The 11,654-nt window shown below is 37.0% G+C and overlaps 1 non-coding gene across 1 annotated transcript; it reads left to right on the top strand.

Annotated features, from left to right (window-relative positions):
- Nucleotides 1–3,103: 3,103 nt before the first annotated feature.
- Nucleotides 3,104–3,175, top strand: TRNAS-GGA (transfer RNA serine (anticodon GGA)). The gene has a single exon. It is a non-coding gene; the product is annotated as a tRNA-Ser (tRNA).
- The last annotated feature ends 8,479 nt before the right edge of the window (nucleotides 3,176–11,654 follow it).

Genomic DNA, 11,654 nt, shown 5'->3' on the forward strand with positions numbered 1-11,654 from the left:
GGATAATTCGGAGTTACGCGGAAATCGAACTCTAAAATAAATATATCACCTGTAAAATCACTACACACATCTTCAAGAATCATATGCAAATTTCAGGAAGTAACCAGGTGACACCGATGGTACGTCACAATGATGGGAGTGTAAGAGAGTGATATATAAGGAATACAGGCAAAGAAGTAAAATTGTTCGCAGGCGCTTTATAAGCATTTCAGTGCAATAACCGAATAGTTATGACACAAAGGACGCATTTGGATGATTTTTTACATGGTAGAATTATCGGCTGTCAGGAACGTGGGCGCACCCAACTCGAAGTATCGGACGAACTTGGAATTTCCCAGAGTGTCATCTCCAGGCTTTGGCAACGATTCCAAGATGATGGTAATGTGAGTAGACGTTACAGCACAGGTCGCCCCAGACTTGCAACGCCGAATGAGGACCGGTATTTGGCAGTTACTGCCAAAAGAAACGGGCGGAGCACAGTCTCAGACCTGTCTCGTCAGCTCTCTTCAGCCACTGGTACGACAATTTCAAGGCAGACAGTGTACAGATGCTTAGGGCAGATTGGTCTATATGCTCGTAGACCTGTCAGATGCGTTCCGCTTACTGCAACTCACTGTCGCCTGCGGTTAGCGTAGAGTAGAGAGCATGCATTGTGGACACCGCAACAGTGGGCTTGTGTGATGTTTTCCGACGAGTCCAGGTTTAGTTTGCAGTCTGATTCTCGCCGGACTTTCATATGGAGAGCTCCAGGTACCCGTTACCACAAAGAAAACATCATGGAACGACACCCTTACGGGGGTAGAGGAGTGCTCGTTTGGGGTGGAATTATTCTGGGTTCCAGAACTGACCTGCATGTTCAAATTGGAACCATGTCAAGCCAAACCTATCGGGACGTCATTCTGGATTAACATGTACGTTTCTTTCGGGGCGCCATGGGCGCACAATTTGTGTTTATGGATGACAACGCCCGTCCTAACCGTGCAAACATCGTAAGCGAATGCCTTCAATCGGAGGGTATCACCCGTATGGACTGGCCAGCATTCTCACCGGACTTGAATCCAGTAAAGCACGTGTGGGACATGCTTGGCCGACGAGTTGCAGCCCGTCAACCTCCTCCTACATGTCTACCGGGACTTTGGAGGGCATTGCTTTTTGAGTGGTGTAATATCCTCCGAGATCAGATCCATAATTTGATACTCAGCATGCCTAGGCGTTGTACGGACCGTATTGCATCGTCTGGGAGACATACAATGTATTTACAATCATACCAGCCATGTAATATTGATTTTTTGTAAATAGGATTTTTTTTTCTAATTTGCTCCAGGGAGAAAAAATCGCTAATTTTTTTAATAATATCAAACATATAGCATCTTTTTTTGCTTTTTACCTTTCGTTTAATAAATAAGCTTTACAAATAAGTCAAATTTGTTTTGCTTCTAACTCTTTCTTTGCCTAATTTTGCATTATCCTTAATTTATGGACATGAGTGTACTACGATATCATACCGTTCAGTGGTAGGAAAAACATGAAATAAGTCTGGGTAGTAAATGTAATTTTTTACACATATTTAAACTCAGAATCTGTACACAAGAAGCATTTATTCGTAAGCAATCAGAATTAAAAGGATTACAGATTTAATTTGTATTGAACTCAAAACATTATCCAGTTTGTAATGATAATCATTAGTATGTACTATGTAGCAAAACTGTATTGCAGTTTTTTATCTGGCCTTTTGTAAGCAAGAAGAAACTTAAAAATAACCAGTCATAAAGATTAATATTTGAAAGTTCCTATACCTGAGATTACATAGAATCACAGCAGGCTCAATCCGATATGTTTTATTTTCGGTAAGCAGTTATTTTAAAGTGAGAGTGACTGGCGATAGGAATTCCGTTTTTTCAGCTTTTAAGTGCTGTTATTTGATATTTTTGCGAAATAGTTAATAGAATTATTTGTTGTCTTTTCAGCACAAAATACGATACTTAAAAAAATTTTTCTTTATGGAACATAAAATAACTTAGATTTTCAAACGACTTAGATTATGGTTTTCAGCTCAAAATATAACTCACTCTTAAACGATTTCGAAAATCTTATACATTCTTGTTTACGTTTATAAAAAAATAGGAAAAATAAAGAATTTAAAACTGTAAACAATTTCTATCATGTTACTTTATCTAAAGAGACATGCCTATATATGTGTTTATTATCACTGACAAGTGATAATTTTCCAGTTTTTATTAATTCCAAGATTTAAGCTTGTATTTTTGCTGATAAACAGATTTAAGCTACATGTTTATTGATAGAAAACCGAATATCTGGATGCAGTTGGTTAAATATTAAAATTCTACGGATTCAATCTTATTATGGCTTACCAATTCGTAGTAAAGTCAGCAAATGAATAGTTTTATATTTAACCAACTAAATCCATAAAACGTTTTGGGCCCACCTGCGGCCGAGCGGTAAAGTCGCTAAACACTGGTAGTTCGGTCAGAGGTTCGAATCCCGCGATCGAGCTGGCTGCATGGGTGTTTTCGTGGTTTTCCCCATGTGTAACGTGTATACGAGCCAGTTTCCCTTAGAAAGTCCTCCACGAAGGCATCCCTCCCCTTAGGCAGATAGCCCTAGTGTGCTTTACCATAATTAAATACACCACACCACACCATAAAAATCTGCAAAGGACTTAAGCTTGTAAAAGATTTAAGCTTATACTGTAAAGGATTTTAGCTTGTACTTTTGTATACATATTTGCTGATAAACTGATTAAAACTGTCAGTTGACTGATAGAAAAGGAATAGCTGGACGTAGCGCTTAATTGTTGCTAAAATTCTACGGATTTAGTCTTACTATGGCATACTAGTTTATTGTAAAGTCAGCACATGAATAGTTATTATGCTAAAGCCAAAAAAATTTTGTCCTGCAAAAGCCTTAAGCTTCAGCATTTAATTTTTAAAGAATTTAAGCTTGTACTGGAAAGCATTTATGCTTGTACTTTCCTGTACATATTTGCTGATAAACTGATTGAAGCTATAAGTTTATTGGTAAAAAAAGAATATCTGGATGTAGTTATTTCATTTATAAGGTACTTCTCCCACTTCCCTAGCGTGCCTTCGTGGTGTAACGGTAGCACGCTGGGCCGGAATTCCAGAGGTCCGTGGTTCGATTCCCGGCGAAGGCGGTTGCATATTTTTTCATCTGCTCTGCTTCCAATTAACCTAATGACTCTAAAAGTGGCACCCGAACTAAAAGGGTTGTGCATGATGATTCTCCGCACCCAGGATTTAGTGACTATGTCCTCTAAAACCTTAGTCGCCCTTTAGAAAGGGGAGTATATAAGGTACTTCTCCCACTTCCCTAGCGTGCCTTCGTATTGTAACGGTAGCAAGCTGGGCTGGTATTCCAGAGGTCCGTGATTCGATTCCCGGGGAAGGCGGTTGCATATTTTTCATCTTTTCTGCTTCCAATTAACCTAATGACTCTACACATTGTTGTTAAAATTTTACGGATTCAGTCTTATTATGGCATACCAATTAGTACTAGAGTCAGCACATGTCAGTTATTATGCTAAATCCGTATAAAGTTAAAGGATTTAAGTTGGAAACGATTTAAGTTTAAGGCTTAAATTGTAAAGAATTTAGGCTTGTACTGTAAAGGATTTAACCTTGTTTTTTACTCTATATATCTGCTAATAAACTGGTTGAAGGTTGTAGAGACATTAGGAATTTTTGGAAGCAAGAGAGATGAAAAATTAGCAATGCAGCCTTTGCCGGGAATCGAACTACGGACCTCTGGATACCAGCCCAGCGTGCAGAACCACTACACCACGAAGGCAAGCTAGGAAGGCGAGAGAAATACCTTCGTTTTTAGGGGACCCAACCGCCAAGTCTGGGTACGGAGAATCATCATCCGAACCCCCTTTTAGTTCGGGAGCCACTGTAGAGACATTCGGATTTTTTGGAAGCAAGAGAGATGAAAAATTAGCAACTGCCTTCGCCGGGAATCGAACCACGGACCTGTGGATACCGGTCCAGCGTGCAGAACCATTGCACCACAAAGGCACGCTAGAAAGGCGGGAGAAATACCTTATAAGGTATAATTTTATTGATAGAAAAAATTATCTGGATGTAGTTGTTTGTTGTTAAAATTCTACGGATTTATTCTTATTATGGCATACCAATTCGTAGTAAATTCAGCACATAATTAGTTAGTATGCTAAATCCGTATAGGTAATTTATTTTTACAAAGTTATAAATAGATCACACTCCACAGCGTGGTTTATGCCCTATAGATTCTGATCTATGGTCAATACGTGGTTACTATTAAGTTCTTAATAGGTGTGAAACGTACACAAGCGGTAAGAACACTCGCTACTTTAAGCTATACTTACAGTTGTGAAAGCAGTGTTTCGTTCTTTATCAGGTAGAAAACAATAAGGAAATATCCTCATGGTTAAACTCAAAACTGAAATGAGTTTTAGTTGCTGCCTATGGGATACTTATCAAAAACTATTTTCGTCATCTTGTAAGGATCTTAAGTTTTACTAACGTTTATTTTATTTTAAATCTTTACTATCACTTCTTATTTTCTACTTCCGGCCAGAATTAAAAGCTTTAACTTATTTATGCAAATTTGTCTTGCGAACGCCAAGTACTTAAGTTGTGGCTTTTTGCCAAGCAAGAGAGAGGAAGGAGTGATTAGGAGCGGGCCGCTTGCCATTGCAGTTTTACTCGGTTGCTGGTTGCCTTCAAGGCCAGAGGTTTAATCCTCTTGATAGTTTTAAACGTATCGTAGTGTTAACAGTTCTCTGTACTACATTCGGCCTAATATACGGCCGATATATATATATATATATATATAATATATATATATACATATATATATATAATATAATATTTAATATACGGCCAATCTTCAAGTAGACACTTGTTTATTAATCCAAAGTTAGTTTAGTTAGAATTTAGTTAATATTTTTATATTCTTACGCTCAGACCACAAGTGGTTGGTCTCTGTATTCCGAAGTCCGGAAATCATTGTAAAGAGAGAAAAATAAAGGGTTTCGTATACCCTTCCTGTGTATCTTGTCTACTTCCCACATTTATTGAACATAGCTTTAGTAAGCTCCCCGTTCCGAGTCAGGTCATGTAATGTTCCCCAAGCAAGTAAGAGGAACACTGAACCTGATAATCTTAAATAGTTGTTAATGTAATTATCTATTTAATGTTACGTGTAATAGGAATAACAATTTTTTTAGTAATGGTGCTTCCATTCGTATTAAAATATTATAATATTTAAAGGTTGAATTAGAGAATCTTGAATTTTCGAAGCTGTTTTTAAGTATCTGAAGCATTTTGATCAGCTAGAATAAAAAACAAAATGCTAAAACTTAAAGGTGGGATATAGAAATGTTAAATAAAAGGATTTTGAAAGTCGGAAAATTTAACGTAATATACTTTCAGTATAATATTATTTCATTCTTAGACGCACTTTGCCCAAAATTATTCAAATTTTCCGCAATTATACAAATGAGTTATGCTTTCAAAAACGCCTAAAATTGTAGCTACATGTGCAAAACATCGAAAGTAACAAAATAAATATCAAGTTGTTGAACTTTTATGATTTTAAAACGTTTTATTAAAAAGTATAAATATCTTTCTTTTAGGCGAAAACGAAAATTCTTCTTACTATTAAATACATATTTTTTACAACAGTAAGAGATTTTGTAAAGCTAGGTTAAGTAGTTTTGGGGAAGTGTAAAAGAGAAAAAAAAAAAAAAAAAAAAAAAAAAAAAAAAAAAAAAAAACATATACTATCACTTTTTCTTAGCACCAGAAGTGCTATTAGAGTCGAAACTCACCTTTTGTTTCTTATTCCAGGGCCAGGACGCATATTTCACAAGTGCACATCAGCGTAGCCACTGTGGGAGGGGTTTCGATAATGGACCAATGAGCTGCTATTGCTCTTGTGATGCTAAATCTTCGCGCATGTGAGCGTATGTTGTTTACGTTTTAAGTTGCATTTGTTTCACAGTTATAAATATTTGTACGGAAAATTATGTGGCAGTATATTTACAACCATCTTGTTTAAAGCACGTGAAAGGTCATGTGACATGACAGAAATATTACTGGATGCTCATTGGTCCATCCTAGAAGCCACTCCCTCAGTGGCTACACAGATGTGCACTTGTGAAATATGCGGCCGGGACGAAGGTGGGGCAAGTGAGGCAGTTGCCTAAGGTGAACAAACAGAAGGGGCGCCAAATTAGCTGTTCGATCAAAAATTCAGAAATTTATTTTTAAAACTTATGATTTTTAACTTTTAATTTCGGAATATATCAGTGGTGAATATTAAAAGAATTTTGTATTATAAACAATCCAACTAAAAAAGAGAAAAGAAAATCTAATAGCATTAATTTATTCTCAAAAAGATACGACTTTCATAATAGTCTATTTTCTAACATTAAAATTTGTTATTGTAAGTAGCTTTAAAGAACTAATTATACTTTGTGCAATAATCTTGCATTCTGTAGAGAGGCGCACATTTACCGCTTTGCCTTAGGTGAAAAAATATGTAGACACGGCTGTGCAATTTCCTGTCCTAATGCTTTTTCAAATTGTTGCCACCATACGTTATCTCGATTCATTATTTAAAATAAAAATAAAATTATGAAGAATCTATATGCTTCTTTTTATGGAGGGGACTAGCCATTTTTAGGCTTTCGCCACTATTAAGGCCAGAAGTGGTGGTCATTTTATTATGGGGACAACTAACAGGCGGCCACCTTTGTCTCCTATGAGGAGACAGACAATTTACATCCATGTCTTCTCCAGAATTCAAGTCCGGGCCCTTCGGTATCGCAGTCGCCTCCCCTAACCATTGCAAAGGAAGCAGCGGATTCATTCACTTTGCGAGAAGTCCCGACCCTTAGCCCAGTCTGGGACATAAAGATTCGAACATTCCATCAGCTCCTAAGAATTTGGCAAGAACGTTGGGATCAAGCCTCCACAGGGAGACGTGTTTACAATCTCATTCCCAAGGTCAAAACAACAATCCAAACTAATGTCAATTACATGACGTATTTCCTCACTGGTCATGGGCCCTTTCCTTCATACCTCTGCCGCTTTGGCTTGAGAGAGAATGGTAACTGTGAATGTGGTGAGGAGGGTCATCCAGATCATTTTATGTTCTCCTGCCCACACACAGCACTTAACAGCCTGAAGCAACCGGGAGACAGATTCTGGCCAAATTGGTTTCAGAATCTACAAAGTAACAGAGTTGCCCAGCGGAAACTGAAAACAATAATTGACTACTGTACTAGCAATTATTCTTCTGACACTGGAAGATAGTAGTCATAAAAATCTATATAAGCTAGCTCAATATGTTAGCAACAGAGTATGTGATATGTATGTTCAATATGTAATTTTGTATTCATGCTGCGCCAAGTTCTCATACATAAAGTTCGTACTGTATCTGAATGCTGTGATGTATCAGTACATGTTTATACGTTTTATTTATGGTACCTAATTTATACTAAGGATCACGCGTACCTCAATGGCATGCTTCTTGTAAACTTTAACTATCATGATAACGTATATGTATGGGTGTATATATCAATATGAGTGAGAGTATGTATACTTTTATTTGTTTCGGAATATCTATGTATGTAAGTGTGTATATATCTGTATATGAGTTTGTATTTATATTTATATACATATATTTTGATTGTACTCTTCTTCAAGTGCCTTGTATGTATATGTATATCTCTTTTTTACGTTTTATAAATGTCGTCTGCTCAGCCGGGGCTGCTCAGGGCTGCGGCCTGGTAGCTAGTGGTTGACTCCAGCCGAGTTGGTAACCAATTCTGCATGGATATATCTATACCTGGGTCGGAAGCCAAATCAGTGGTTTACCTTCCCTAACCACTATGCCATCTAGGAGGTAGAATCTATACGTACGTTCGTACGTATATGTATACGTATGTGTGTTCCTCGCATTGTGGAAAAACGAAGTTACCTAGAGGCACTGAACTTTTAATACACGTAGTCCTCTATTTGAATATGATCATGTCGAAGCCAGAAGTTTGATTTTCGAATTTGGTTTTGATTTATATCTTATTTTGTACAAATTTAACGATTTTCTATTTAACAGTCTCAGCGATTTGAAAACGAGAAGTGGCAACACTGTTAGAAATACTTCTTTATTTCCAATGGCTAGGCAAAAAGTTACAAAGAACTAAAATCTTACAAACAATAGAACTAAGAACAAAACGACTGAAGTAATTTCGAAAGAGCGTTCTTGCCTCCCAGTATTTCGACTTTTCTGTAAGACTACGAAAAGCCTCATATCAGAGCAGGTGATCTCTGTCCATTTCTTCTCCAGAATCATAAAGTGGGCAAATAGGATAGCTTTAAATGCCTATGCGGTGCAGGTAAGCGGAAAAGTAATCATGCCCTGTAGACAGACGGAAAGCCGCAACTGTAATGCATCTTGAACTACAGTGTTAAATATTTTGCATAATCGCCTGTAGTAACGGCAACTGCCGTCAATAAAAGGAGGTGCTTTCCTTGGTAGCGGCGCAGTTCATTTTCAGTTCGAGCCAGAGGAGACCTGCCCGGGGAAGAAGCCAGAGGATGATAGGTTCCGGTTTCAGTCTTGTTCCAGTTCCAGTGCTGTTCCAGTCCTGATCCGGTCCTGTTCCAGTTCCAGTCCGGCCGTTTAAGTCCAAAACACGTAAGAGCTGAAGTCTGAATCCAGCGAAACTAAAATGGAAATATATGCCGAAAGGGCCAGATGGATTTTGTCCTTTTAAAGAAAGTGTTCTTCACCGTGCCGGAATAGCTGACAGTTTAAAGCATTTTGAATGTTTCCACCTAAGATGTTAAGTTTTCGTTTATGATGTTAAGTTTTTCATCATTTTTGAAGTTCTAGTTGAATTAAACCTTTAAGTTTTAGACAAGGTTTTGTGTTCTTCAGAAATTTTAGATTCGAAGTCACATATATCACATAGAATTTAACGGGAAAAATCAACATTTGGCGCCAAGCGACAGGACATTGTCTGCAAGGTAAGCGACTTTTTTTATTTTGAATCATGGAAGCCTAAAGTTAGCACGAACTCAATATAGAAGATTATTTAGTAAAGCGTGTAATGAATTTGACAATGAAGAAACTAAATTTAATCAGGAAGAAAAATTAATTAAAATAAAAGTTATTGCCGAGAAAGCTAAAGTTTTGCTTGATACTGAAATGAAAATACGAGAATTAATGTTTAAAGAAATTACAGATGAGACTTTACTTATTAAGGAAATAGATGAATCTGAATTATATTTTGATAGGTGGAGACTTATGGAAAGTAAAAGATCTCACTTCTGGTACCCCGAATGTAACTTTAATTGATCCGTCCTTTGTTCAGAATAAAATGTTACATTATCCGAAGATTAAATTGCCTATCTTTGAGGTAATGTGAAGAAATGGTTAGGATTTTGGGGGCAATTTCAAAAGATTGATAAAGATCCTACATTAGATAATAATGATAAATTTGCTTATTTGGCACAGGCTATGGAGAAGAATTCTCCCGCAGAGGAAATAGTTAAAAGCTTTTCGCCAACTGGCGATAGTTACAAGAGCGCAATTGAAGCATTTCAAACGCGTTTTGGTAACAAAGAATTACTAACTGAGATTTATATTCGTGATTTGTTAACCCTTGTTATTCAAAAACAAAGTACACACTCTTTACAGAAATTATATGATGAACTTGAATCTAATCTAAGAGCCTTGGAAAAGAAGATTGTATAATGCAATAAAATTTTGAAACAAAGCAAGAAGCTGTTTGTGAAAACACATCGCTAGAAGTCTTTGAAAGATGTAACGGCTGCTGTGGATTGAGAAGGCCATCTCCTATGCAGTTGGACAAAAATAGCTGAGCAGTTCCCCGTCACCTTGAAAATAAATTTTTTATCTTTCAAGAGGCAGTATTTGATGCTATGCTTCCTATGAACTCTGAAATATGACTCAGACTACTTGAAATTAAATGGAATTGATTGACATCAATTATGCGAAAAAGGACCTTCTATGCGCTTACATATAGGGTTAATCTGTATAATGCTCATACAATGCATTTTTCGTGTATTTCTGATTACCTCAGGCGATGTTACTTATCAAGATAAAACCATGGTCTCTGACTTAATTTGTGAGCTCCTGGCAATAACGGAGGCATTTCACATGTATACCCATCTCATTTCTAAAGAATTAAAAGGACTCCTGCATACAAGCTCTCCGATCATCAGCGGATCCTCTTTCGCCTCAACGAGGTTAAATATTTAGATGCATTCTTCAGTTGTTGCCAGCACATGTCAACATCACAGATAACGAGAACGCAGATAAAGTGGTAAAAGAGCTTCGAAATCTCAATTATAGCAATATAAATGTTACCAGTTCCTGAAAAGACATTAAGTTGCTTTAAGTATTACAGCCTTTTATGCTTCAATAAAGGAGCAAGATGAAGAAGGAAATGCAACACTCCCAACTAATATACTAATTTGATGTTGCGGGTGATTGATGAAGTAATTTCAGGAGCAGTATGGCTGACTAGACGAAGACATTTGCCTGCCACTTCATCAAGCACAGCTAAGCACAATAAATGGGAAATGAGAAACTTTCTGAGGAAGGTAAATTTTACATTGAAATTTGTGCTAAAACTAGTGAGGCACCGCTAAGTCGCCATCAGATCAGGCGGAATTAGTCAGCTGTGCCAGAATCAAGCATTTCAGAGAACAGAATATTGAAGTGACAAACCTGAAGCAGAAAGCTTAGCACCAGCTTGGGTCACCTCTTACTTTACGTTTCGAGTGATCAGTCTAAAAGTATTAGAAAAATGGACAGTTTATGAATGAACATTTGCGCAGTAATTGCAGCACGTTTATTTATAATAAATGTTTTGAACTGTTGTTGTTTTGTTACCCTCTTCGTTTGAAAGAATCTTGATGCAGTTAACAAGTTAATCATGCACGAAAGAGGGTATCGCTCCTTCGGAGATCGAGCCTTAATTACCTTATGTAGTGACTGTTTAACTTTTACTTAGATAAGTTTCAATTTTGATGGGCAACTTCCCAAAGGACCGATCCAAGGGTCTCTTAGCCTTCTTTCCCTGCCACTAGCCTTTCGAAAAGACTTTCAGCTCGACGATATTCTAAACAAAAACACAGTAGCAAAGACAAGTATAAAACAAGAATCGATGTCTTCTTCGGAATTCGAAAGCTATCTCAGAGCTACAACAGCCAGCACGCTAATCAGCATATCAATCACAACATTTGTTTGAAAATAATTTTACATCAAGTAATATTTGCATGTTTCTAATATGGAGTGGAGGTTTTCATGGCGACCATTTCTTTAAGGCAACTACTTCTTAGTGTAACTAGTATTGATAAGAGCATAAATAAACCACGATATTGAAAACCAGCCGCTTAAGAAGTCCATCTCCACAGAAGACAAACGTCATCTGGAACATAGGTGGTCGTCTTATAAAGAATTCACTTTATAACCACTAAATTTTTAAAAGGTAATTATTATTTTAAATCCATTTCTTATCGTTTTTAATGCCTTCATTCGGCCACTGGCCACTGTTATTATAAAGGACATGAGTAAACGTTATCACGTTAATTAGC

This window comes from Stegodyphus dumicola, chromosome 5, assembly GCF_044657685.1.
Source record: "Stegodyphus dumicola isolate Sdum_Otavi_A_Nest chromosome 5, ASM4465768v1".
NCBI classification, from domain to species: domain Eukaryota; kingdom Metazoa; phylum Arthropoda; class Arachnida; order Araneae; family Eresidae; genus Stegodyphus; species Stegodyphus dumicola.